General features: G+C 42.5%; 1 protein-coding gene across 1 annotated transcript in view; it reads left to right on the forward strand.

Moving 5' to 3' along the window:
• SSUH2 (ssu-2 homolog) overlaps nucleotides 1-22595 on the forward strand; it is a 255927-nt gene that overhangs the window by 224654 nt on the left and 8678 nt on the right. The gene's annotated exons all lie outside the window — the stretch shown is intronic.

Below are 22595 nucleotides of genomic sequence, written 5' to 3' on the forward strand. Positions count from 1 at the left end.
TGGGGTTTTTTTGTTCTTCTTTCTCTAATTGCTTTAGGTGTAAGTTTAGGTTGTTTAGTTGAGATTTTTCTTGTTTCTTGAGGTAGGATTGTATTGCTATAAACTTCCCTCTTAGAACTGCTTTTGCTGCATCCCATAGGTTTTAGGTCGTCGTGTTTTCATTGTCATTTGTTTCTAGGTAGTTTTTGATTTCCTCTTTGATTTCTTCAGTGATCTCTCGGTTATTTAGTAGTGTATTGTTTAGCCTCCATGTGTTCGTATTTTTTACAGAGTTTTTTCCTGTAATTGATATCTAGTCTCATAGCGTTGTGGTCGGAAAAGATACTTGACATGATTTCAGTTTTCTTAAATTTACCAAGGTTTGATTCGTGACCGAAGATATGATCTATCCTGGAGAATGTTCCATGAGCACTTGAGAAGAAAGTGTATTCTGTTGTTTTTGAATGGAATGTCCTATAAATATCAATTAAGTCCATCTTGTTTAATGCATCATTTAAAGCTTGTGTTCCTTATTTATTTTCATTTTGGATGATCTGTCCATTGGTGAAAGTGGGGTGTTAAAGTCCCCTACTATGATTGTGTTACTGTCGATTTCCCCTTTTATGGCTGTTAACATTTGCTCCTATGTTGGGTGCATAAATATTTACAATTGTTATATCTTCTTCTTGGATTGATCCCTTCATCATTATGTAGTGTCCTTCTTTGTCTCTTGTAATAGTCTTTATTTTAGAGTCTATTTTTTCTGATATGGGAATTGTTACTCCTGCTTTCTTTTGATTTCCATTTGCATGGAATATCTTTTTCCGTCCCCTCACTTTCAGTCTGTATTTGTCCCTAGGTCTGAAGTAGGTCTCTTGTAGACAGCATATATGCGGATCTTGTTTTTGTATCAATTCAGCCAGTCTGTGTCTTTTGGTTGGAGCGTTCAATCCATTTACATTTAAGGTAATTATCGATATGTATGTTCCTCTTACCATTTTCTTAATTGTTTTAGGTTTGTTATTTTAGGTCTTTTCCTTCTCTTGTCTTTCCTGCCTAGAGAAGTTCCTTTTGCATTTGTTATAAAGCTGGTTTGGTGGTGCTGAATTCTCTTAACTTTTGCTTGTCTGTCAAGGTTTTAATTTCTCCGTCGAATATAAATGAGATCCTTGCTGGGTAGAGTAATCTTAGTTGTAGATTTTTCCCTTTCATCACTTTAAATATGTCCTGCCACTCCCTTCTGGCTTGCAGCGTTTCTGCTGAACGATCAGCTGTTAACCTTATGGGGATTCCCTTGTATGTTATTTGTTGCTTCTCCCTTGCTGCTTTTAATATGTTTTCTTTGTTTTAATTTTTGATAGTTTGATTAATATATGTCTTGGCGTGTTTCTCCTTGGATTTATCCTGTATGGGACTCTCTGCACTTCCTGGACTTGATTGACTATTTCCTTTCCCGTATTAGGGAAATTTTTAACTATAATCACTTCAAATATTTTCTCAGTCCCTTTCTTTGTCTCTTCTTCTTCTGGGATCCCTATAATTCGAATGTTGTTGCGTTTAATGTTGTACCAGAGGTCTCTGAGACTGTCCTCAGTTCTTTTCATTCATTTTTCTTTATTCTGCTCTGTGGTAGTTATTTCCACTATTTTATCTTCCAGGTCACTTATCTGTTCTTCTGCCTCAGTTATTCTGCTATGGATTCCTTCTAGAGAAGTTTTAATTTCATTTATTGCATTGTTCATCATTGTTTGTTTGCTCTTTAGTTCTTGTAGGTCCTTATTAAACGTTTCCTGTATTTTCTCCGTTCTGTTTCCAAGATTTTGGATCATCTTTCTATCATTATTGTGAATTCTTTTTCAGGTAGACTATCTGTTTCCTCTTCATTTGTTTGGACCTGTGGGTTTTTACCTTGCTCCTTCATCTGCTGTGTATTTCTCTGTCTTCTCATTTTGCTTAACTTACTGTGTTTGGGGTCTCCTTTTCTCAGGCTGCACATTCATAGTTCCCATTGTTTTTGGTGTCTGCCCCCGGTGGGTTAGGTTGGTTCAGTCGGTTTTGTAGGCTTCCTGGTGGAGGGGACTGGTGCCTGTGTTCTGGTGGATGAGGCTGGATGTCGTCTTTCTTGTGGACAGGACCACATCTGGTGGTGTGTTTTGGGGTGTCTGTGACCTTATTATGATTTTAGGCAGCCTCTCTGCTAATGGGTGGGGTTGTGTTCCTGTCTTGCTAGTTGTTTGGCATAGGGTGTCCAGCACTGGAGCTTGCTGGTCATTGAGTGGAGCTGCGTCTTAGCAGTGAGACGGAGGTCTCTGGGAGAGCTCTCTCTGATTGATATTACGACGGGCTGGGAGGTCTCTGGTGGACCAATGTCCTGAACTCAGCTCTCCCACCTCAGAGGCTCAGGCCTGACACCTGGCCGGAGCACCAAGACCCTGTCAGCCACGCGGCTGAAATAATAGAAAATGGAATTTATGCTTCCTGAGGTTAATCACTTCCTTTTTTTAGGATTTTCTTGTCAACAACTCCCTTGATGTTATTGCTTCAAACATTAGTTCACTGTCACACACTAGCCCGTTCCTGCATCCAGCTGCTGACATCAAGGCTCACTCTTCTAAGGATTTTTTGGATTTGTCCTCTTTGTGTATATTCTACTTTAAGCTGCCTCAAGTGTTTTTTTTTTTCCCCATAATTAAGGATGATTTTGAAACTATTTGAAACTTTGTAATGACCACAAGATCTTTCTTCTGCTTTCTCCATGGCCTGCTCATGATTTTAGGTGCAGTTTTGTCCAAAAGACAGCAAAAGCAGAACTTGGAGGGGGGGAGGGTATAATACTGTCTAGAAGAAAAAAGAGCATGCATTGACTGGATTTCTTTGGTAGCTAGGTGGGCCTGGAATTCTCCTATTGTGCACTTTCATGTTATCACAGGAATCTCTCTCCCTGAAATAATATAACGCATCAAGGACCTTGGTTTTTCCCAGAAGTTTTTTTTTTTTTTTTTTTTTAAACATCTTTATTGAAGTATAATTGCCTTACAATAGTGTGTTAGCTTCTGCTTTATAACAAAGTGAATCAGTTATACATATACAATATGTTCCCATTTCTCTTCCCTCTTGCATCTCCCTCCCTCCCACCCTCCCCATCCCACCCCCTCTAGGTGGTCACAAAGCACCGAGCTGATCTCCCTGTGCTGTGCGGCTGCTTCCCACTAGCTATCTATTTTACATTTGGTAGTGTATATATGTCCATGACACTCTCTTACCCTGTCACATCTCACCCCACCCCCTCCCCATATCCTCAAGTCCATTCTCTAGTAGGTCTGTGTCTTTATTCCCGTCTTGCCACTAGGTTCTTCATGGCCTTTTTTTTTTTTTTTTTCCTTAGATTCCGTATATATGTGTTAGCATACTGTATTTGTTTTTCTCTTTCTGACTTACTTCACTCTGTATGACAGACTCTAACTCCATCCACCTCATTACAAATACCTCCATTTCATTTCTTTTTATGGCTGAGTAATATTCCATTGTATATATGTGCCACATCTTCTTTATCCATTCGTCTGTCGATGGACATTTAGGTTGCTTCCAGGTCCTGGCTATTGTAAATAGAGCTGCAATGAACATTGTGGTACATGACACTTTTTGACCTATGGTTTTCTCAGGGTATATGCCCAGTAGTGGGATTGCTGGGTCGTATGGTAGTTCTATTTGTAGTTTTTTAAGGAACCTCCATACTGTTCTCCATAGTGGCTGTATCAATTTACATTCCCACCAACAGTGCAAGAGTGTTCCCTTTCCTCCACACCCTCTCCAGCATTTATTGTTTCTAGATTTTTCGATGATGGCCATTCTGACCGGTGTGAGATGATATCTCATTGTAGTTTTGATTTGCATTTCTCTAATGATTAATGATGTTGAGCATTCTTTCATGTGTCTGTAGGCCATCTGTATATCTTCTTTGGAGAAATGTCTATTTAGGTCTTCTGCCCATTTTTGGATTGGGTTGTTCGTTTTTTTGTTATTGAGCTGCATGAGCTGCTTGTAAATCTTGGAGATTAATCCTTTGTCAGTTGCTTCATTTGCAACTATTTTCTCCCATTCTAAGGGTTGTCTTTTGGTCTTGTTTATGGTTTCCTTTGCTGTGCAAAAGCTTTTAAGTTTCATTAGGTCCCATTTGTTTATTTGTGTTCTTATTTCCATTTCTCTGGGAGCTGGGTCAAAAAGAATCTTGCTGTGATGTATGTCATAGAGTGTTCTGCCTATGTTTTCCTCTAAGAGTTTGATAGTGTCTGGCCTTACACTTAGGTCTTTAATCCATTTGGAGTTTATTTTTGTGCATGGTGTCAGGGAGTGTTCTAATTTCATACTTTTACATGTACCTGTCCAATTTTCCCAGCACCACTTATTGAAGAGGCTGTCTTTTCTCCACTGTATATGCTTGCCTCCTTTATCAAAGATAAGGTGACCATATGTGTGTGGGTTTATCTCTGGGCTTTCTATCCTGTTCCATTGATCTATATTTCTGTTTTTGTGCCAGTACCAAACTGTCTTGATTACTGTAGCTTTGTAATATAGTCTGAAGTCAGGGAGCCTGATTCCTCCAGCTCCATTTTTCGTTCTCAAGATTGCTTTGGCTTTTCGGGGTCTTTTGTGTTTCCATACAAATTGTGAAATTTTTTGTTCTAGTTCTGTGAAAAATGCCAGTGGTAGTTTGATAGGGATTGCATTGAATCTGTAGATTGCTTTGGGTAGTAGAGTCATTTTCACAATGTTGATTCTTCCAATCCAGGAACATGGTATATCTCTCCATCTATTTGTATCATCTTTAATTTCTTTCATCAGTGTCTTATAATTTTCTGCATACAGGTCTTTTGTCTCCTTAGGTAGGTTTATTCCTAGATATCTTATTCTTTTTGTTGCAATGGTAAACGGGAGTGTTTTCTTAATTTCACTTTCAGATTTTTCGTCATTAGTGTATAGAAATGCAAGCGATTTCTGTGCATTAATTTTGTATCCTGCTACTTTACCAAATTCATTGATTAGCTCTAGGAGTTTTCTGGTAGCCTCTTTAGGATTCTCTATGTATAGTATCATGTCATCTGCAAATAGTGACAGCTTTACTTCTTCTTTTCCGATTTGGATTCCTTTTATTTCTTTGTCTTCTCTGATTGCTGTGGCTAACACTTCCAAAACTATGTTGAATAATAGTGGTGAGAGTGGGCAACCTTGTCTTGTTCCTGATCTTAGTGGAAATGGTTTCAGTTTTTCACCATTGAGGACAATGTTGGCTGTGGGTTTGTCATATATGGCCTTTATTATGTTGAGGAAAGTTCCCTCTATGCCTACTTTCTGCAGGGCTTTTATCATAAATGGGTGTTGAATTTTGTCGAAAGCTTTCTCTGCATCTATTGAGATGATCATATGGTTTTTCTCCTTCAATTTGTTAATATGGTGTATCACATTGATTGATTTGCGTATATTGAAGAATCCTTGCATTCCTGGGATAAACCCCACTTGATCATGGTGTATGATCCTTTTAATGTGCTGTTGGATTCTGCTTGCTAGTATTTTGTTGAGGATTTTTGCATCTATGTTCATCAGTGATATTGGCCTGTAGTTTTCTTTCTTTGTGACATCTTTGTCTGGTTTTGGTATCAGGGTGATGGTGGCCTCGTAGAATGAGTTTGGGAGTGTTCCTCCCTCTGCAATATTGTGGAAGAGTTTGAGAAGGATAGGTGTTAGCTCTTCTCTAAATGTTTGATAGAATTCACCTGTGAAGCCATCTGGTCCTGGGCTTTTGTTTGTTGGAAGGTTTTTAATCACAGTTTCAATTTCAGTGCTTGTGATTGGTCTGTTCATATTTTCTATTTCTTCCTGGTTCAGTCTCGGTAGGTTGTGCATTTCTAAGAATCTGTCCATTTCTTCCAGGTTGTCCATTTTATTGGCATAGAGTTGCTTGTAGTAATCTCTCATGATCTTTTGTATTTCTGCAGTGTCAGTGGTTATTTCTCCTTTTTCATTTCTAATTCTATTGATCTGAGTCTTCTCCCTTTTTCTCTTGATGAGTCTGGCTAATGGTTTATCAATTTTGTTTATCTTCTCAAAGAACCAGCTTTTAGTTTCATTGATTTTTGCTATTGTTTCCTTCATTTATTTCTGACCTGATCTTTATAATTTCTTTCCTTCTGCTAGCTTTGGGGTTTTTTTGTTCTTCTTTCTCTAATTGCTTTAGGTGCAAGGTTAGGTTGTTTATTCGAGATGTTTCCTGTTTCTTGAGGTAGGCTTGTATTGCTATAAACTTCCCTCTTAGCACTGCTTTTGCTGCGTCCCATAGGTTTTGGGTCGTTGTATCTCCATTGTCATTTATTTCTAGGTATTTTTTGATTTCCCCTTTGATTTCTTCAGTAATCACTTCATTATTAAGTAATGTATTGTGTAGCCTCCATGTGTTTGTATTTTTTACAGATCTTTTCCTGTAATTGATATCTAGTCTCATAGCGTTGTGGTTGGAAAAGATACTTGATACGATTTCAATTTTCTTAAATTTACCAAGGTTTGATTTGTGACCCAAGATATGATCTATCCTGGAGAATGTTCCATGAGCACTTGAGAAAAATGTGTATTCTGTTGTTTTTGGGTGGAATGTCCTATAAATATCAATTAAGTCCATCTTGTTTAATGTATCATTTAAAGCTTGTGTTTCCTTATTTATTTTCATTTTGGATGATCTGTCCATTGGTGAAAGTGGGGTGTTAAAGTCCCCTACTATGATTGTGTTGCTGTCGATTTCCCCTTTTATGGCTGTTAGTACTTGCCTTATGTATTGAGGTGCTCCTATGTTGGGTGCATAAATATTTACAATTGTTATACCTTCCTCTTGGATCGATCCCTTGATCATTATATAGTGTCCTTTTTTGTCTCTTGTAATAGTCTTTATTTTAAAGTCTATTTTGTCTGATATGAGAATTGCTGCTCCAGCTTTCTTTTGATTTCCATTTGCATGGAATATCTTTTTCCATCCCCTCACTTTCAGTCTGTATGTGTCTCTAGGTCTGAAGTGGGTCTCTTGTAGACAGCATATATATGGGTCTTGTTTTTGTATCCATTCAGCCAGCCTGTGTCTTTTGGTGGGAGCATTTAATCCATTTACATTCAAGGTAATTATCGATATGTATGTTCCTATTCCCATTTTCTTAAATGTTTTGGGTTTGTTATTGTAGGTGTTTTCCTTCTCTTGTGTTTCTTGCCTAGAGAAGTTCCTTTAGCATTTGTTGTAAAGCTGGTTTGGTAGTGCAGAACTCTCTCAGCTTTTGCTTGTCTGTAAAGGTTTTAATTTCTCCATCACATTTGAATGAGATCCTTGCTGGGTAGAGTAATCTTGGTTGTAGGTTCTTCTCCTTCATGACTTTAAGTATATCCTGCCACTCCCTTCTGGCTTGCAGAGTTTCTGCTGAAAGATCAGATGTTAACCTTATGGGGATTCCCTTGTGTGTTATTTGTTTTTTTTCCCTTGCTGCCTTTAATATGTTTTCCTTATATTTAATTTTTGACAGTTTGATTAATATGTGTCTTGGCGTGTTTCTCCTTGGGTTTATCCTGTATGGGACTCTCTGTGCTTCCAGGACTTGATTAACTATTTCCTTTCCCATATTAGGGAAGTTTTCAACTATAATCTCTTCAAATATTTTCTCAGTCCCTTTCTTTTTCTCTTCTTCTTCTGGGACCCCTATAATTCGAATGTTGGTGCGTTTAATGCTGTCCCAGAGGTCTCTGAGACTGTCCTCAGTTCTTTTCATTCTTTTTTCTTTATCCTGCTCTGCAGTAGTTATTTCCACCATTTTATCTTCCAGGTCACTTATCCTTTCTTCTGCCTCAGTTATTCTGCTATTGATCCCATCTAGAGTATTGTTAATTTCATTTATTGTGTTTTTCATCATTGCTTGATTCCTCTTTAGTTCTTCTACGTCCTTGTTAAATGCTTCTTGCATTTTGTCTATTCTGTTTCCAAGATTTTGGATCATCCTTACTATCATTATTCTGAATTCTTTTTCAGGTAGACTACCTATTTCCTCTTCATTTGTTAAGTCTAGTGTGTTTTGACCCTGCTCCTTCATCTGCTGTGTGTTTTTCTGTCGTCTCATTTTGCTTATCTTACTGTGTTTGGGGTCTCCTTATCACAGGTTGCAGGTTTGTAGTTCCCGTTGTTTTTGGTATCTGTCCCCAGTGGCTAAGGTTGGTTCAGTGGGTTGTGTAGGCTTCCTGGTGGAGGGAACTAGTGCCTGAGCTCTGGTGGATGAGGCTGGATCTTGTCTTTCTGGTGGGCACGTCCACGTCTGGTGGTGTATTTTGGGGTGTCTGTGGCCTTATTATGATTTTAGGCAGCCTCTCTGCTAATGGATGAGGCTGTGTTCCTGTCTTGCTAGTTGTTTGGCATAGGGTGTTCAGCACTGTAGCTTGCTGGTCATTGAGTGATGCTGGGTCTTGATGTTGAGATGGAGATCTCTGAGAGATTTTTGCCGTTTGGTATTACGTGGAGCTGGGAGGTCTCTTGTGGACCAGTGTCCTGAAGTTGGCTCTCCCACCTCTGAGGTACGGCCCTGATGCCTGGCTGAAGCACCAAGAGCCTTTCGTCCACACGGCTCAGAGTAAAAGGGAGAAAAAATAGAAAGAAAGAAAGAAAGAAAGGAAGGAAGGAAGGAGGAAGGAAGGAAGGAAGGAAGGAAGGAAGGTAAGAAAGAAAGAAAGAAAGAAAGGAAAGAAAGAAAGAAGCTATAATATAGTGAAGTAAAATAAAGCTATTGTAAAGCAAAGCTATACAGACAAAATCTCCCCCAGAAGCATATACATATACACTCACAAAAAAAAAAGGAAAAGGGGAAAAATTAATATATCCTGCTCCCAAAGTCCACCTCCTGAATTTGGGATGATTCGTTGTCTATTCAGGTATTCAACAGATGCAGGCACATCAAGTTGTTTGTGGAGTTTTAATCCGCTTCTTCTGAGGCTGCTGGGACAGATTTCCCCTCCTCTTCTCTGTTCGCACAGCTCCTGGGGATCAGCTTTGGATTTGGACCCGCCTCTGCGTGTAGGTCGCCTGAGGGCGTCTGTTCCCCGCCCAGACAGGATGGGGTTAAAGGAGCAGCTGCTTCGGGGACTCTGGCTCACCCAAGCCGCGGGGAGGGGGGGGTACAGAGGAGGCGGGGCGAGCCTGCGGCGTCAGAGGCGTCGTGACGTTGCAGCAGCCTGAGGCGCGCAGTGCGTTCTCCCGGGGGATGTTGTCCCTGGATCACGGGACCCTGGCAGTGGCGGGCTGCACGGGCTCCCGGGAGGGGCGGTGTGGAGAGTGACCTGTGCTCGCACACAGGCTTCTTGGAGGCGGCAGCAGCAGCCCCAGCGTCTCACGCCCGTCTCTGGGGTCCGCGCTGATAGCCGCGGCTCGCGCCAGTTTCTGGAGTTCGTTTAGGCGGCGCTCTGAATCCCCTCTCCTTGCGCGCCGCGAAACAAAGAGGCAAGAAAAAGTCTCTTGCCTCTTCGGCAGCTGCAGACTTTTTCCCGGTCTCCCTCCCAGCCAGCTGTGGTGCGCTAACCCCTTCAGGCTGTGTTCACGCCGCCAACCCCAGTCCTCTCCCTGCGATCCGACTGAAGCCCGAGCCTCCGCTCCCAGCCCCGCCTGCCCCGGCGGGGGAGCAGACAAGCCTCTCGGGCTGGTGAGTGCTGGTCAGCGCCGAGCCTCTGTGCGGGAGTCTCTCCGTTTTTCCCTCTGCGCCCCTGTTGCTATGGGATCCGCGCTGTTAGCTGCGGCTCGCGCCCGTCTCTGAAGTTCGTTTAGGCGGCGCTCTGAATCCCCTCTCCTCGCGCACCAGGAAACAGGGAAGAAAAAGTCTCTTGCCTCTTTGGCAGCTGCAGACTTTTTCCCGGACTCCCTCCCGGCTAGCTGTGGTGCACTAACCCCTTCAGGCTGTGTTCACGCCGCCAACCCCAGTCCTCTCCCTGCGACCGAAGCCTGAGCCTCAGCTCCCAGCCCCGCCCGCCCCGGCGGCTGAGCAGACAAGCCTCTCGGGCTGGTGAGTGCTGCTCGGCGCCGAGCCTCTGTGCGGGAATCTCTCCGCTTTGCCCTCCGCACCCCTGTGGCTGCGCTCTCCTCCGTGGCTCCGAAGCTTCCCCCCTCCACCACCCGCAGTCTCTGCCCGCGAAGGGGCTCCTAGTGTGTGGAAATCTTTCCTCCTTCACAGCTCCCTCCCACTGGTGCAGGTGCCGTCCCTATTCTTTTGTCTCTGTTATTTCTTTTTTCTTTTGCCCTACCCAAGTACGGGGGGAGTTTCTTGCCTTTTGGGAGGTCTGACGTTTTCTGCCAGCGTTCAGTGGGTGTTCTGTAGGAGCAGTTCCACGTGTAAATGTATTTCTACTGTATCTGTGGGAAGGAAGGTGATCTCCGCGTCTTACTCTTCCGCCATCTTCTCTCCTCCCCAGAAGTTTTTGAGAAGAAGGAGCATTCATCTTGCCTTTTGTCCTTTTACATTATTTGTGTTAGAAATCTTCATTGTGCCAACCTTGGGAGGAGGGGAGAAGGCAGTAAATTACGTTCTCTTAACCTTCACATCACCACGCTACAAATGCCCTTCAGTGGCATGCATTTACTTTGCTGTTTTGTTCCTGATCAAGGAAAAGCAGAGGGAGACACTCTTGAAAGTTCGGCCACTTACACCGAATTACAGTGGGTGGAATTGCAGGTTACATCAAGAAGTCAGAGTTGGCTGGTAATGGGACTGATACCCACCATGGATTCACGCCTGCAGTCATCGGCTTGTGTGGGGAGGGGAAGCCCTTCTCATGAAATGTTCTACTGGGGAGAATACACCAGGAGCGGAGCTGCTAGGAATTCTTCAGGACACAAGGCAGAATTGGGTACCATTTGGCCTCTTCCTTTTCCCTCTCAGATCAGTGATGATTTGTGGGCAAGTTCAGCTGTTCTATAGGGTCAGGGATTGTATAGAATGGTAGCAGTTGGTCATTTAGATGCCTGTGATTATCATTGGCTTTACAAGCAATATAATGTCTTATAATACTGATACTCATACAATAGTATCATTACATAGAGTAAGAATATATTTAAGATATAGTTATAATATCATAATTTATAATACTTACAGGAAGTAATTCACTGTGGAGCCAGTAGACCTGGATTCACATCCCTGGTCTTTCTTTAACTATCTGTGTATACTTGGGCCACTTTCTTGCTCTCTCTTTGCCCCATTGTTTTCTCTGCTACATGAAGATAATTATGCCTACCCTGAAGGGCTTCTTGGTGCTAGCACAGAGTAGGTGGTCATGAGCTGCTACGCATTCCCCCACCCCCTTTTTTTTTTGTCTGTGCCAAGAGGGATGGGCATGTGGGATCTTAGTTCCCCAACCAGGTATCAAGCCTGCGCCCCCCTGCAGTGGAAGCTCAGGAGTCTTAACCACTGGACCGCCAGGGAGGTTCCTCCGCCTTTCGTCCCATTAATTGTTTGTGGGCTGGAAAGAGCTTTGCAGATGGTCTTGTGTGCTCTCTTCCAGGCTGGGAAACATTGACTCGGCGTGCATTCATTATTTCAGACTTGTTTCTTTTATTTATTCATTTACTCATTCATTAGTTGTAAAGAATTCCCCCACCTCCCATGCTTGGGGAAGGGAAGGCTGGTTTTGGTGAGTTGGTAGGGTTTATTTATTTTTTAAAAATTTAGTTCATTTTTGAACAGCAAAAGAGAGAAGAAGACACAAAGTATACTTGTAGAGTTAAGGAATATTTTGCTTTTTGTTCACACAATTGTATACATATTAATTACAGAATCTAAAGACTTCGTTAAGAGTGACCATAGTTTGGGAGCAAAATGGGAGAGTTTTGGACAAAACTGTTGGATGGCTGTCTTGGGGGCACAGGTTGGGTGGGGTAAATGTGAAGGTTATTGGTGCTTTTGTTTCCTTTTTGTTTTTCTATTTTCTCAAGTTTTTTGCTTCGTGTATATATTAGAGTTGAGATTAGAAGCAAAGCTGTTAAGAAATGTAGTTTTGTTGAACTACGTTGAGGATAGAGGTCAGCAGAAAAGATTCTTCATGAGTTCAGGCTGTTTTATTTTGAAAAACAAAGAAGTCCTCCCAGGAAGTATTTACTTAGAGACTACGAGAAGCAGTATTTTCTTTGAAATCATCATTTTATACTTTTCCTTTTAGATTACAGTTTGTTGTCTGTGTCAAATTATTTTCTTTTTTCTGGTCATCGTATTGTGAGCATTTTCTAATATTATTGGGACATATTCTTTGGAAGCATTTAAGATGGCTTCGTGGTATCCCATTAAATAGCATCCTTAGTTAACTATTGCCTTATTGCTGGACATTTATGTTGTTTCCTGTCATTTTGCCCTTATAAATAACAGTCAGGAATATCTCTGTGCATCAAAAGTTATGTGCCTCTTTGAGGATTCCTTTGGGGTGAATTTTGAGAAATGAAATGCAGAATCGAGAACAACCCCGTTTAAGGGTCTTACGCACAGTGCCCTGTGGGCAGCTGTGTATCAGGGTCTCCATGCCCAGGGGCCTTCTTAGCCTTGCATTTGGCTCAGGCATACTCAGCCATCTGGAGAGAAGCTGGTAGAGGGGAAGTGCCTCCGGATTCTTGGCGTCAAGTCATCACCTACAGTGTAACTTTAGGCAAGAAGCTTCACTGCTCTGAGTCTCACTTTCCTCATGTACAAGGTTAGAACAATGGCATCGCTCCCCCCACCCCATTGTTCTTGAGCTCAAGAATCATCTACTATCAGCCTGCAGTTGTGCTAGGGCCTTTGCATAGCTCCTAACATGTAAATGTGGAAATGAATGTGGGATAATATATGGGAAGTGATGTATGGGAAAGAGTTTGGTAAACTGGGTTTCCTTGTCTCTAAGAAACAGTTGCTGAAGCTTTGGGAACCAGCAAACAGTAAATGGTGTCACTTAATGAGAATGGGAAGTGTGGATTCTGATAGGACCATTCAATTTAGGGCTTATTGTTTAATATAACTAAAGCTTGACTTTAAATCGCCATGTTAAGAAATAGTAAATATTTGACTTGGAACTTTTATTTGTTTTTAGACTCTTGTCTTTCCCAACCAGGGAAGAGAACTCTAGGAGCACCCCCTTTTCCCTTCTCTGTCTGGGGTTCTCTGATGTCACTTGAGGGCATTTGGGGATGGCACAGCATTTCACCTGAAATTTGAAACTTTCATTTTCCTGCTGATTGGAGGCACCCTGATGTCTGGCATTTGTTTTCCTTTCTCTTTCTCCTGTTTCCTCAGCTAACAGGGGATAAGAATCACCCCAAATCCCATGACCCAGAAGTAGTTACAGCTAGTATTTTGATATCCTTCCTTCCTGATTGAATTCAGATGTATTCAGGCAGAATATGTTAACAGAATTGGGTTTCACAGTATATATTTTATAACTTGATTTTTTCTATTAATACTACATTATGAACATTTTATTATATCAATACATGTTCTTCAATAATATGATTTTCCATGGTTGTAGAGTTTTCTGTCAGAGGAACATACTCTAATTTATTCAACCAAGTCCCTATTGTTAGACGTTCAATTTTCCAACTTCTCACTTTCATAAATAATGCCACAGTGAATATTCTAGTAGAGGAGTAGCTGTAGGTATATCAGTGGCAATAATGAGTCAAAGGGCAAGGATATTCACCACTCCTTGCTACTTATTCCAAACTGCCTTCCAGATACAATGAACATCTTGACCCGAATCAGCTGTAATAAGTATGCCTGTTCCGTCAAATCTACATTTACACTCAATATGATCTTAAAAATACTTCTTCCAAATTTGATGTGAAAAATACTTAAAATTGTATCTTTCCTTCTGATCCCAGTGTGGTTGCAGAGTTTTCCCGTGTCTGTGCCTCTGTGGTATCCCGTGCCTGACTGTGTCTCTCTGTGCCTCCTGGTCCACCCTCCAATCTCCTCTCTTCTCTCTACCCCTGGGTGGTGACCTGTGGAAAGTTTACCAGTGGGCTCCCCTCCCTGTCCCTTCTGTTGGGTTTGACCAGTGGTCAGTGCAGAGCCCCAGCAAGAGACGGGATGAGTGGGAGAGGAGAGCAAGGTCAAGGTGTTTGTTGTCCCGGCTCCCTCCCTCTCTGTATGGTCAGCTGTGACACAGATCCAGTCTCTTGTGTGCCCAAGGTGGCGTGTTCTACACTGCGTTTCCTTCCATGTTCTGGGACCCACTCACTCCTTGGTGTCTTAGTTCCTTGGTCCCTTAGGATCTGGATGGCTCCACCTTTGTTGGAGGTTCCTGCACTGTCCCTTGAGGTTTGGAATGAATTCCTTGGTAAAGAAGGCCTCCTTGGATTGTCCTTGAGTGTGGCATCTGTTTCCTGTTGGGACCCTGCCTGGTAAGAATGACCTGATTAGTAATTGCAACAGACTGTGAATGATGACAGGTCATCATCCCGTGTTACAAGCCAGGAAGTTTAGGCTCAGGGAGACCCAGAGTCTAACCTCTACTGAGTCTTCTGGTTGCACTGATAGAGGATGAAAGGTGGTGAGAGTGCATTACCTGGGATTCTTCAAGAAAGGTAATTTCTAGCATTTAACTGTGATCCACTGTTCAAGCAAGATCATTAATGCTTTGCTTGGTATTCCAGACGCTTCTTTTTGTTCGTGTAGCTGGAGCACACAGGATAGAACACAGACTTGGTTATCAGACAGGCTGTGCTTACATCCCAGCTCTGCCGCGTCCTGGCTGAATGGCCCTGAGCAAATTACTTCATCTCGGTAAGCCTCAGTGGCCTTATATGAGAAACGGGTGTAATAATAGTAGCTGCCTGAGAGGTCGTCATTTCATTCTTGCTGGTGCTTTCCACTCTTGTTTGAGAGGATTAAAGGAGATAAGACATCCAGAGGGGTTAGTAGGAAGTGCTCAAAAATGTAGATGCAATCATTCTAGATAACAATCACATTATTTTTATTCCCCATTTAGTTAAGTTATTGTATCTGCCAAAGGAGAGAGATTTTTGGCCATTGCCTTGCTAGATTCCATAGCTAGAGTTTTAATTCTGACTCTGCTCCCAGCATACCATAGACTATATCGAAGTCATTTGACTTCCGATGTTTCTTCGTGCTTGAACTGGGTGAGGACTCATGGGCCACTCCACACAGCTTCCTGTGCATGTTCAGGAATCACATGTAGTTCAGGATCTGGGTCTCCTCTGCAATATCCCTAATGACTGGTTGTATAGTTTCTCTCTGAAAATGTCCTGCATTTCTTACAGATCGCCAGCTTCCATGTTTGCATAGTTTTCAAAGAAGAGGATTCATTTCGTTAAGTAGACCTCTGTCTTCTTTGGCTCTGATTCAGGGTTTCCCAGCCTCAGCACTTTTGCCATTTGGGTCTGGATCATTCCGTATTGGGAGGGGGCACCCTGTGCATGGTGGGCTGGCTTCTGTGGACTCTGTGCCAGTAGCATGCCCCCAGTTGTGACCACCAGAAATGTCTCCAGACCTTGGCAAATGTCTTGTGATGGGCAGAATCATTCCAGGTGACAACCACTACTTAAACATCCGCAAAATTTCCCACTGTTCCCTTTGAAGCTTTTGGCCAGCTTTACCAGTTGGGAGGGTCTCGCCTCCATTCGTTCTCATTTGCCAGTGGTTTGCTAATGGTGTAGAAAGGTCTTTAGAGCTGATCGCAGTTGGGCATATTCCAGGTATGACCAGAGGAGCAGGATGAAATGAGACATCTCCTTCCCTTGCAGCCCATGATCATACTAGGCTTTTATTTTCTTTTAGTTATTTATTTTTAACCACCTCAACACATCTTTGATTCTCACTCTACCCCTGGTCAGTGCTGACTCCTGAGCACTGTGATTAGGAAATGAACATGACAGCCTTGACCTCGCTTAGAGTCCCCAAAGACATAGCCAAGGTCATAAGCTCCAAGAGGGCAGGCGGTGTTGCCTTTTTTTGCTTCCTCGTAAATCTCAAGTGTTGAGGGTTGTGGCAGGCACACAGTAGATGCTTGGTGTATGTTGTTGAATGTGTCAAGGGTTCTGAGACCACCCTTAGGTTTGCTGATTTGCTGGAAGGAGCCACAGAACTCAGAAAAGTTGTTATGCTCAAGGGTATGGTTTATGGCAGAGAAAGGATACAAATAAGCAAAGGAAAAAGTGACATAAGGCGGAGTCCAGGAGAGAGTGGGCCTCAGCTTCCCTCTCCCAGTGGGGTCATAGGGACAATGCTTAATTCTCTTAGCAACAATATGTGACAACATGTATGAGGTATTGCCAACCAGGGAACCTCACCCAAGCTTTGGTGTCCAGGGTTTTTATCGGGGCTCATTCACCTAGGCATGGATCACCCACATGACTGACCTTAGCTACTCAGTCTCCAGGACCCCTTAGAGGTCAAACTGATGCCGTGTGGCCCAGGGTCCCAGGTAAACAAAAGGAGGCCTTCACCATAGATCGCATTGTTAGCATAAAGTATCAGGAATGGCCCAAGGCCCCAGTGGTACAAAGACATACTTATTAGACAGGATATTCCAAGGGCTTAGAGATTATCTCCCAGGAGCAGTCAAGGGCCAGTCCTTTCTTTGGACTGCACAGGGTTTGAGGATCCCATGCTCTCTGAGTTTACTGCACAGGCCAAGATTGTAAGCTCCAAGAAGGCTCTGAACTTTACCTCTTTTCCACCCCTATAAACCCCAAGTGTTTAGGATGATGCCAGGTACATGGTAGATGCCTGTATTGAGATTCTCCAGAGAAACAGAACCAACAGGAAAACCAATACTTAGGTTAAACAATTGGCTCATGTGATTGGAGAGACTTGGCAAATCCAAAATCTGTGGGATAGACCAGAAGGCTGGAAACCCAGGGAAGAGTTGCAGTTGAAGCTCGAAGACCACTTGTTGGTAGAATTTCTTCTCTGGGGGGAGGTCAGTCTTTTTCTCAAAGCCTTCAACTGACTGCATAAGACCCATCCACATTAGAGCAATGGAACTTAAATTCACTGATTTAAATATTAATCCCATCCAAAAAATACTTTCACAGAAGCATCTAGAATAGTGTTTGACCAAATATATGGGTACCGTGGCCCTGCCAGGCTGACACATAAAAATCCATTACAGCGCTCAATGAACATTGTTGAAGAACCATAGAACCATTAGGATTGGAAGAGAGCAATACAGTCAGGACCAGAATCCAGCTTCCTAATTCCATTTACTTCTCTCTCTCCCAGCTCTTCTTTTCATGTACAGACAATTGTATGTCAAAGGTTCTGCTTCCCTTTGCCCACAGGGTTGAGGCCACATCTGGAACTACTCAGTATTTCTCTTTCACCCCAGCCTCATTTGTTCCTTTCTACTTAAATCATCTTCTGGAATCTTCCGCATCCTAGCTCAGAGCAACCTCATTATTGGACTGTGTGATAGATTTTTAGTGAAATGACACCTTCTTCTTTTCTTAGAAACAAGTTGATAGTGGTGAGAATGTTTTTCTTGTCCCCTTGGGAAAAAAAAGACATCAAATAAAAACAGTGATTTTCTCTGTATCTAAATCAGACAGTTTATCCCTCAGGTTACTGACACAGGAGAATCTGAAGGAGGAAAAATAGCCAATATTTTCAGCCAGGGTAATTCACAGCGAATAAGGCAGCAACATATTCCAATTGATAACAGAAATTAATTCAGTATTTCATATAAGGGCAGGAGAGTTCATATCAAATGTGGTCCCATGTGTTGAATTGGAACTATAACAATTTCCTCTTCCCTACTACAAAAAAAAAACATTCTATAGTGAGGTTATTGTGATTGCCCTGCCTTTTATCAATTTATCTTATAAAGAAATACTTAGCATTTTGCGTGGTATTGGTTTCTTGAAACCCTCAGGCCGAGATTCCTGGGGACATTCAAGCCAATAGATGTTTTCCTAGTTTACAAAAAAATTTAGAAATTAACATTTTTTCATTGACTGAAGGAGATGACTCCAAGTGGTGTTCTAAAATCATGCTTGCTGCTGCAGCTGCTAAAAAACTTTCTTTTGGGGTCAGGCAGTGCTCACTAGCGATAGCCACAGCCAGAGCATGGAGCACTGGGAAGGGAGCAAAGCCTTGGGACTACAGAGCAGTAGTGATTGACCTTGGCACAGTGATTGGAAAGGTCAGAAGGTCATGAGTAGTGGACTATACCTCCTGGTTCACTAGGAGCTGTCTTGGTTTATGCTTCCTATCCTGATTTAGCTGGGATAGCCCACACATCTCTGATTCCTGGAATAAGCCTAGTGATATTCTAACTTGAGGCCCTTGCATATGCTATTCCTTCAGCTTGCATTTGTTCTTCTCGTATATATGGGCATGGCTGGCTCCTTTATATCCTCAGGTCTTAGGTCGAATAGTCATCTCCTCAGAGATGCTTCTCAATTGTCTATCATGTAGTGTTTGTTTTTCCTTCTGCTATGGTCTGAGTGTTTGTGTTCCCCCAAATTCATGTGTTGCAATCCTAACCTCCAAAGGTGATGGTATTAGTAAGTGGGGCCTTTGGGAGGTGATTAGGTTGTATGGGTGGAGCCTTCGTCAATGGGATTAGTGCCCTTATTAAAAGATCCCACAGAGCTCCTGTCCTTCCACCATTTGAGGACACAGTGAGAAGACTCTGGTATGAACCAGAAAGAAGGCCTGTATCAGAGTGTGACCGTATTGGCACCTTGATCTTGGACGTCTAGCTTCCAGAAATGAGAAAATGAATTTCCGTTGTTTGTAAGCTACCCAGTCTGTGATATTTTGTTATAGCAGCTTGAATGGACTAAGACACTTTCATAGTGTTATTACAATGTCAATTCTCTTGTGTGTTTATCTTGTTGTTTATTTTCTGACCCTCCCCACCCAAGGCACCCCAATTATCTGGAACTATGCCAGGCTAATAGTAGGCTTTCAGTGGTATGTTGCATAAATTAAAAAATGAATGAATGAACTGGAAGGTACTGTATGAGTAGTTAGTAGAATACTAGCATTAGTAATAGATAAACTTTCAATCTCAGTGGCTTAATGGAATAGAAATTGAGTTTTCGCTAATGTCAAGTCCAATAAGTGATGGTGGGATGGCAGTGCAGAGAGTGAGGGCAGAATCTCGGTTCCACAGAGTCATTCAGGGATCCAGGCTGACAGAGGTTGTCCTCCCTTTGATGTTCCACAGGCATTGACATCCAACCAATAGAAGGAGGAAAAGACAGAGCATGGAGGATTGTGCAGGAAGTAAGTTTTTGTAGTCTGGAAGTAGTGTACATCACTTCTTTTTTTGGTTAGCACATGATGACCTTGTATGACCCTGTCTAAAGGGCCTAGAAACACAGTGGGCAACTACTTCCCAGTGACTACTTTATGAAGGGGAGCATGAACTTGTGGCAGATAGCTAGTCACTTCTGCCTCTAGTAAGGTGGCATTCAGTAGCCAAGTGCCACCACCACTCTCATTATATTGGGAGCTCCATGAGGGCAAAGATGGTCTCTTTCATCAACTTGAGCTGAGGGCCTAGTGCAGTCAATATCTGAATGACTAACCAACCACCTCTTGATCACCAACTATATTTGGGGCACAAGGTCAGACCCAGAGCTTGCCATGGTATGAACACATAGGAAGAGTTCCACAAAGACTTAGAATCAGCAAAGAATCCTTTGTCCTTTGAAGGTAGACCAACCCCCAACTCCATTACAAACTCCATAAAAAGCAGAAGATGGCCGAGCAAGTTCTGAAGTGACTTTCTCCACCCCTGAAGAGCAGGATACAACAAAAGCCTCCGAGTGTAAAATATGTCAGTTCAAAAGCTGTGTAAGGAAATGGCTTCTCACCCTCCTTTTTGGATCTTTCATTGTATTTTGCTCCTTGGAGAGCAGCGGAAACCACTTCGGAACATGATCTTTCTTCTTTCCATTTCTTCTCTGAGATAGAAAGTGAATTTCTCTTCTACTTCTTTCTTGACCTCATGTTCTGTTCCATTATATGCGCTGCAGTGGAAATAAAAAAAAGGGGTCAGACTGAGTCACCCAGCACATTTTAAACTCTCATAGCTTAGAAAAGCAGGAAGTCCTTGAATGGAGACCATCAAATGGAGTTCTAACACCCTTTTATGGGGAATAGGATTCTTCACAGGGCTACAGACCTCTGTCTTTTACACTAGTGTCCTTTAGCTCATAAAGGGGAAAGTCACCTTGGCCACCATTAATACGCAGACAGGCTTTCACTCTTTTCCTCCTCATCGCTGCGTTGAAGTTTTGCTGAGCTCTTCCATGGAGGGAGCAGAGTGGGAAGGAACACTTGTCCTGGGAGACTGCAGAACTTTCAGTGGCTGGCTTAAAAGGGGATATCCAGATACCATGCTGGAAATTGGGCATCATATGTGTATCTGACTCTGTTCTTGATACGGAGGATACAGAAGAGGAAAATCACATTCCCATGGCATGTGCCCGTCCTCCTTTTATTTCCTCTTTTCTTTCATTGTTTCCATGGCCACAGCAGATAGATGCTCCTTAACTTGTATTGTCCCCTGTGTGTCATAATGGTGCTGTCCCTCATCATGCCTTACAGTTTACCAAGGACTTTCACCCAAGGTATGTTGTAGGAACACTTTGAAAACATTAAGTGCTGTGCAGATATGTGTAAGAATTCCACGTTCTTAAGACGAGTCAATTGGCCAAGAAGCAATGTGTCCAAGGGCATCATTATTTCTTAACATTTCCATTATTTCCTCATTTTTACCTTCATAAAAAAACCCCACAGGTAGCCCCAAGCAGATATTCTCCCATGGTATGTCCCAGTATCTTGAGTGATAGTTCACAGGTGAGAAACTGGGGGCTGGGTGAATTGCCTGTGCTCTGGAGCTATTGTGTGGATGTTAACCCCTTTCCATCTCCTCATGGAAATTCTGATGGTTGGGCTCAGCATTAAAGGTTACACCGAGGAAACTCTCTTATCTCTGTTGCACACATTCCTGAGGTATTTTGTTGTGGTGACTGACCCCTCCCTGAAAGAAAGGCAGCATGGCATATGGACAGTGCCCAGACTTTGGGGACAGATTCAGGTTTAAATTGGGGTCCCTCCGTATAATGTTGGGTGGCTCATCTTATTGCTCCAAGCCTTACCCACACCCCCTGGAAAATGCTAATGAAATACCTCTTTTCATCTTACAAAAATTAGAAATAACGATAGTAAGGTGGTCATCCCAGTAGCTCTGGCTGTGTCATGGACACTGCAAACATTTTTTTTTTCTTTCTTCTACTAGAATCTAACCAATATGTTTTTTTTTTATTGAAGATTTACAGTGTTGTGTTAATTTCTGCTGAACAGCAAGGTGACTCAGTTATACATATATATACATTCTTTTTAAAATATTCTTTTCCATTATGGTTTATCATAGAATATTGAATATAGTTTTCTGTGCTCTGTAGTAGGGCCTTGTTGTTTATCCATTCCATATATAAAAGTTCACATCCGCTCACCCCAGCCTCCACCCCATCCCTCCCCAAACCGCCTCCCCCTTGGCAACCACAGGTCTGCTCTGTATGTCTGTGATTCTGTTTCTATTTCATAGATAGGTTCATTTGTGTCATATTTTAGATTCCACATATAAGTGATATCATATGGTATTTGTCTTTCTCTGACTTACTTCACTTAGTATGATCATCTCTAGTTGCATCCATGTTGCTGCTAATGGCATTATTTCATTCTTTTTTATGGCTGAGTAGTATTCTGTTATATATATGTATCACATCTTCTTTCTCCATTCATCTGTTGATGGACATTAAGGTTGGTTCCATGTCTTGGCTATTGTGAATAGTGCTGCTGTGAGCATAGGGGTTCATGTGTCTTTTTGAATTAGTTTTGTCTGGGTATATGCTTAGGAGCAGGATTGCTGGATCATATGGTAATTCTATTTTTAGTTTACTGAGGAACCTCCATTCTGTTTTTCACAGTGGCTGCACCAGCTTACATTCCCACCAGCCGTGTAGGAGGGTTCCCTTTTCTCCGCACCCTCTCCAGCATTTGTCATTTGCAGACTTTTTAATGATGGCCATTCTGACTGGGTGGACACCGAAAACTTAGTGGCATCAATCAATAGCTGTGTCATTGTGCCCATGGTTTCTGGGGGTCAGGGACTTTGATGGAGTATGGCACGTGGCTTATCTCTGAGCCAGGATGCTTGGGTCTCAGCTGGGAAGACTCCACTGGCTGGCGGTGGGATCTTCTGAGGTTTCCTCACTCACCTGTGTGGTGCCTGGCTGGGGTAACTCCGGGCCTGGGGTCAGCTGGGGCTCTCAACACGGAACATCCAGATGTCGTCTCCGTGTGGCTTACTGCATTTTCACAGGAAGTGCCCTGGCAACCAGCACGTCAAGGGAACCAGACAGAACTGCAATACCTTTTATGAGCTAGTGAAAGTCATAAAAAGTGAAATCACATAATATCACTCCTGTCATGATGATGACGCCATATCCATTAAGATGCAGTGGTATCATTGAAAAGAAAAAAGTCCTGCTAGAGATGCTTTTTTTATTTTAAAAAAATCTCATTTCACAGATGGCAGGCCTCAAATAATTTAAATCCTTT

The sequence above is a fragment of the Balaenoptera borealis genome (assembly GCF_965194805.1).
Source record: "Balaenoptera borealis genome assembly, chromosome: 12".
NCBI lineage: Eukaryota > Metazoa > Chordata > Mammalia > Artiodactyla > Balaenopteridae > Balaenoptera > Balaenoptera borealis.